This window comes from Cervus elaphus, chromosome 8 (genome assembly GCF_910594005.1).
Source record: "Cervus elaphus chromosome 8, mCerEla1.1, whole genome shotgun sequence".
Taxonomy (NCBI): Eukaryota; Metazoa; Chordata; class Mammalia; order Artiodactyla; family Cervidae; genus Cervus; species Cervus elaphus.
This window is the reverse complement of record NC_057822.1, coordinates 41,538,465-41,544,767: the sequence shown is the minus strand read 5'-3', so window position 1 is coordinate 41,544,767 and position 6,303 is coordinate 41,538,465. Positions and strand designations below refer to the sequence as shown.

The following is a 6,303-nucleotide window of genomic DNA, read 5'->3' as shown; positions in this document are numbered from 1 at the left end:
AGTAGGCCTGCAAAATACAGACACCAGTGTCAAAATAGAAGAAGGATGATAGAAAGACAAAGTTTGCTTTGTACTTGTCATCAATGTTTATCCTGTTTTCTCTTGTTTTCTAATAGTCAATGATTTGTTATTTTACATTTGACCACATCTTACAAATCTAAACTTTCATTACCTGATGCTCTGTTTTTTAAATTCTGCCTTAATGCCATTTAAAATGATGCTCCAAGATAAATAGCAGCTACAAAATTTGCTATTTTTACTTTAAGTAGAAAAATTTTTGATAATAGGCTAACTTAGAATAGGCTACTTCTCAGGGTAATGAGTGTGGACTGTTTGTAGAATTAATGTCAAGTTGGGATACAATAGTAGTAAGAACTTTCAAACTGGGGAGTCGGAGGAGCCAATCTGATTTTGTCCTTTATTAGTTATATGAGTTGCTTAATAGAATGTGTGTAACTTAAACATCCTCTTTAGTTTATAAGGAGTATAAAGTTAGGATATGTCAGTTAGCTTAAGCTACACTTGAAGGATGATCATTTGCCCTAATCAAAATGTCAACCCTATGTGTCATTAGTCTTCTATTCAGAAATCTCACCCTCCAGGGCTTCTTCCTAGCAAGGATTTAGCTATCTTAGCCTTCCAAGACCATCACCAGAGTATTCTTAATTAGTAGAATGTCTGTTAAAAATGGATTTTCATTGGTAAAATTAATGACTTGTCTATTTGCATTAGGAATATTAGAAATGGGCTTTAACTGGTGCAAATAGTGAATTTAAAGATATATGGATTGTATAACATTGTCTAAAGACTCTCTCTCCCATTGTATAAACAGTAAAAATCTAGAAAACCCTGTGACCTGTACCTTTAGGGATATTGTTCCTAGATGGTCGTGTGCCTGGCCATTGGCTTAGTCTTCAGGATGCCAGGGCCTGATATCTACTATAAGGTTAATGGAACTCTGCTTCATGGTCATTTCTGCTTCAAGTGAACAGTGCATGCAACCTAAAAGGCCAATAGCTGAGATTTCATTAAATTTATAAACTAGGTTATATGTGCTGTTTTGTGCCTGCTTTGTAATAAATGTTTAATACATACCTTTATGTATGACTAAATTTGGTCAGAAAATTATTTTTAATATAAGCTGGTGAAGAGATTGTGTTCAACACAGTCACTCCTCATTCATCTCTAGTGGTGGTTACATTATCCACAGAATAATACTTACAACATTACCCTTTGCTCAGCATTGATCTCTTTTTATCCACCTGGTAGATATTCTTAAATTCACCCAGGTATTTTTGGTATAAACCTCACAGATCTCCAGACTCTAGCCCCAGAGAGATTCAGTGGGATTCAATGGATGCACAAGGCTCTCCTGGGTGAGTAGTCCCCTCAGGACTCTATGGTTTGTTCTGACTACTGAATAGTCCTTGCCCCCAAGTTCCAGAGGCAATTAAGATTCCTCCACTGTCCTTATGAGAACTGAAGACCCAAGGAGTCTTAAGCAATACTTTCTACAGACTAAGTTTCTTCCATGGAGCCTTGATCAAGCCCTTTGGTAATTAACACAGATGTGGACATCCTAGAACCACATAGACAGAGATGATGATGATGATGATTGTTAATACAATTTCCATAGAGCTAAAATCAATGTCATTATGGATTGTGTTAGGCTGCATGTAAAATAAAACTTCCAGATGTTCAAGCTGGATTTAGAAAAGGCAGAAGAACCAGAGATAAATTGCCAACATCTGTAGGATCATTGAAAAAGTAAGAGAGTTCCAGAAAAACATCTACTTCTGTTTTACTGACTATGCCAAAGCCTTTGACTGTGTGGATCACAATAAACTGTGGAAAATTCTGAAAGAGATGGGAATACTAGACCACCTGACCTGCCTCCTGAGAAATCTGTAAGCAGGTCAGGAAGCAATAGTTAGAACTGGACTTGGAATAACAGACTGGTTTCAAATTAGGAAAGGAGTATATCAAGGCTGTATTTTGTCACCCTGCTTATTTAACTTAAATGCAGAGTACATCATGAGAAACGCTGGGCTGGATGAAGCACAAGCTGGAATCAAGATTGCCAGGAGAAATATCAGTAGCCTCAGATATGCAGATGACACCACCCTTATGGCAGAAAGTGAGGAAGACCTAAAGAGCCTCTTGATGAAAGTGAAAGAGGAGAGTGAAAAAGTTGGCTTGACACTCAACATTCATAAAACTAAGATCATGGCATCTGGTCCCATCACTTCCTGGCAAATAGATGGGGAAGCAGTGGAAGCAGTGAGAGACTTTATTTTTGGGGGCTTCCAAATCACTGCAGATGGTGACTTCAGCCATGAAATTAAAAGACACTTGCTCCTTGGAAGAAAAGTTATGACCAACCTAGACAGCACATTAAAAAGCAGAGACATTACTTTACCAACAAAGGTCTGTCTTGTCAAAGCTATGGTTTTTCTAGTAGTCATGTATGTATGTGAGAGTTGGACTATAAAGAAAGCTGAGTGCCGAAGAATTGATGCTTTTGAACTGTGGTGTTGGAAAAGACTCTTGAGAGTCCCTTGGACTGCAAGGAGATCCAACCAGTCCATCCTAAAGGAGATCAGTCCTGGGTGTTCATTGGAAGGACTGATGCTGAAGCTGAAACTCCAATAATTTGGCCACCTGATGTGAAGAGCTGACTCATTGGAAAAGACCCTGATGCTGGGAAGATTGAAGTTGGGAGAAGGGGACGACAGAGGATGAGATGGCTGTTTGGCATCACCGACTCAACAGACATGAGTTTGAGTAGGTTCTAGGAGTTGCTGATGGACAGGGAGGCCTGGCGTGCTGTAGTCCATGGGGTCACAAAGAGTTGGACACGACTTAGTGACTGAATTGAACTGAAAATAAAACTCGAGGAATATTGGTTTAAACCACTAAGGTTTTTTTCTTTTCATATAATACATCTAGAATTGGGCAATCTAAAGCTGGTACTAGGCCTCAGTGATGCAATCTGGGAATGAAAGCCTATCTTTCTGCTCCATCATCATTTGTTTGTGGCCCTTGCCCCCATGCTTTCAAGATCAGTGCAGTATCTCCAGGCATCTGAAGGGGAAGCACAGAGAGCAAAGAGCTTTCACAAAATAAGTTTTTGCCTTTTTACTCAGAAGGAAAAGTCTCTCTAGGGAATTAAACTTACATTGACTTTCACATCCCCTAGCTGCAAGGCAATGGGGAAATGGAGAGTGACAGGTGACTAGTAGTGCTTACTGATCTTGCTATTTATCGGTCACTTTGTCATATACTCAGGACTTCCCTGGTGGCTCAGTGGTAAAAAAAATCTCCCCGTAATGTGGGAGACCTGGGTTTGATCCCTGGGTCAGGAATATCCCCTGGAGAAGGAAATGGCTACCCACTCCAGAATTCTTGCCTGGAGAATTCCATGGACAGAGGAGGTTGGTGAGCTACAGTCCATGGGGTCACAAAGAGTCAGACACAACTGACTAACAGTTGTCTTATACTTTACATACTTACCATCTCTTACATGACCCAGTGACCTTTTTCTAGATAATGAAACTGAGAGTCAAAGACTTTTCATAACTTAACTAAGAAAATGGTATATCAGTGATCTGAATCCAGGTCAACTTGATTAATAGCAGCAGCGACAATAACAATAATAGCTAAAATCAATCTAATGCTTGCTATGTATCAGACATCCCTCTATGTGTTTTATATGCACTGACTTACTTCTTCCTCATAGAAACCCTCTGAGGAAGGCATTTTTATTATCTTTATTGTCATATGAGGAAACCAAGTTTCAGAGAAGTTAAGAAACTTGGGTAGAGTCACTCAGGTTATAAGAAGTGAAATTGAGTTTAACCCAGTTCTGTTGTGAATCCTTAGTTTTTGACTGCCCGCTATGCAGCTGGTGAAAAATCAGATCCTTCAAACTGTGAACACTGCCACCATCCTACGTGGGGAATAGAGGCAGCAAGCAAGCAAGGCAATAGCTAAATGTCAATAAGACAAATATCAATACTCCAACTTAGGAGAATTAAATAGAGGAGACCTCTGAAATGGAGACTGAAGATTCCAGAAATAGTAAGAAAATGAGTAAGGTCCAAGATGGTGTTTAAGCATATGCCAGAATATCCACTTAATATTTTTCCCTGATAGGAAGGCCTTCTTTCTCCACACTAGTGTGTACTCTTGATGAAGTCAGAAGGAAATATCTACCACAGGAGATGACCGTTGCTCATTGTCTGCCCAACAACCATTCTCTATTCTTTACTAACAGAACTTCCCATTTTACCAAGGGCAGGAGTAGGCTCAGTTAAGATGATTCACTTCCATAGACTTCCTTGCCTCTATGGGCTGGCCATATGACCCAAGATTGTCCAATGATGTACAAGTAAGCACAGTCTTTTGCTTAGGGCTTCCTGAAGAGTTATTGTTTGTTGCTAAAAAGATACAAGCTTGGGCTTGCTCTGGCAATACTAAAAATGCAACAATATAGAGAGTAGCCTGGCCCTTGTGCAAGGGTGACATACATATTTGTGAAGTGTTCTGTATTTTGCAGAGTTCTCAGAAGATTTGCTATTTCACTGGCTAATACCAAGAGAACAGATGAGTCAGAGCACAATGTATAGAATCAAATATTAAAACTGTGATTTTTTTTTTTTTTCCTCACCAAAAGAAGAGAGAGAGAAAGACAGAGGAGGAGGGAGACAAGCTCTGCTGGCTCATGTGTGCATGCACGCTCAGGCACTTCAGTCATGTCCAACTCTTTGCAACCCTATGGACTGTAGCCCTCCATGCATTTTCCCTTTATTCATTCTTCTTCTCCCTGCCTGAATGTAGTTGTGATGTCCAGTGGGGTAGCAACCATCTCATGAGCCTGGCTGGGGATTATAAGTCCTTGCTAAGGATGGCACAGCAGAAGGATAAACAACTGCTTAACTGCCAAGTCCCTGATAGGTTTAAGAATTCTCTGTACCAGCCTAAACTTGTCTATCTCTGGATTTGTGATGATTTACAAAAAATAAACCTCTATTTAATTAAGCTGCAGTAGCTTTATTGTTGCTGTTATTGTTACGGGAAGCTGAAGACAATACCAACTGATAGAGGTAGGCCTGCTATTCTCCCCTTTGATCAGGTTTATTCTTTGTTTACTACCAAAGTTATCTCCAGCATAAGACATATCATTTTCACTGACCTAGCTTCAACTGTATCAGAGAACAGGTGTGATGTTAATAAGCCTGGAAGGAGAACACTTATGGCTCTGGGACCTTGTACTAAAGAAGGCCTCAAAGTAGCAACGTGACATCGTACAGAGCATGGGCTTTGGTAAATCTAAACTTCACGACAATTTTCACTCCTCCACTCTGAGCCTCAGCTTCCTCACCTCTAAAAAGAATACTGTACAAATCGACCTTCAATGTTTACTGAGAGTTGCATGGAATGCCAAACTCAAATGTTACATATGTGCATATTTTTCATTATTATGAAGTCACCTCTCTTACTAATACAAATATGGAACAGATCATCTCATCCTCTATTACTCCTTCCTCAACGCATCCTTCTGTATTCTTTTTGTAATAAGAATGGTTTTTGGAAAATGATCTGCCCCTGGGATTTGGTCTTGGTTTTCATTTTATGTACTTTTTGAGACTAAAAAAAAATTTGGTGGGGAAGGAAGTGGGAAGAAGAAAAAGGTCTTTAGAGTTAATAACTCTAGGCATGTATGACAGGGAGAAGAGACCCCACAAGAAGAGGGCAAACATCTCCCCTTTCCTCAGAATTTGCCTTTTTCCCAAATGAAAAGAGATCTGAGTTTGTGACCAGTATCTTTAAGCTCATAAAATATAACTGTATTTTTAATTAGGATTTTCCTTGAGAGCTAAATCTTCCAAATATGCTCTTGGTATCAAGTCATAATCATTCGTACTATATATTTGTAATATGTTCGTATATACATACCACATACATATTTATATGTAACATTAGAGTCTGTTACCATGACAACTATTACAGTACTAACAAATTAAGCATTGTGACTCCTCTGTAATAAGAAAAAAAGAAATTCAAATGAAACACCAAGCATTTGCTTAAGTACAAATAGCTTTAGCAATTAAATACACAGAGACAATACAAAAAACCCACAAATTAATATTTAGAAGCCTTTTCCAGTGTGAAAATCAGTTTTGATGTTATTTTCCCTTTTCCATTGCACTGCATTGTACATCTTTATAAATTAAGTTTGGCATTGGGTTAATGAGAATAGATCTGCTGTGTTGGAGCCCTCACCCACCCCAAAGCTCAGCT

The 6,303-nt window shown here is 39.0% G+C and overlaps 1 non-coding gene across 1 annotated transcript; it reads left to right on the top strand.

Annotated features, from left to right (window-relative positions):
- The first annotated feature begins 4,454 nt into the window (after positions 1 to 4,454).
- Positions 4,455 to 4,555, top strand: LOC122698977. The gene has a single exon (XR_006342478.1). It is a non-coding gene; the product is annotated as a U6 spliceosomal RNA (small nuclear RNA).
- Positions 4,556 to 6,303: the final 1,748 nt, after the last annotated feature.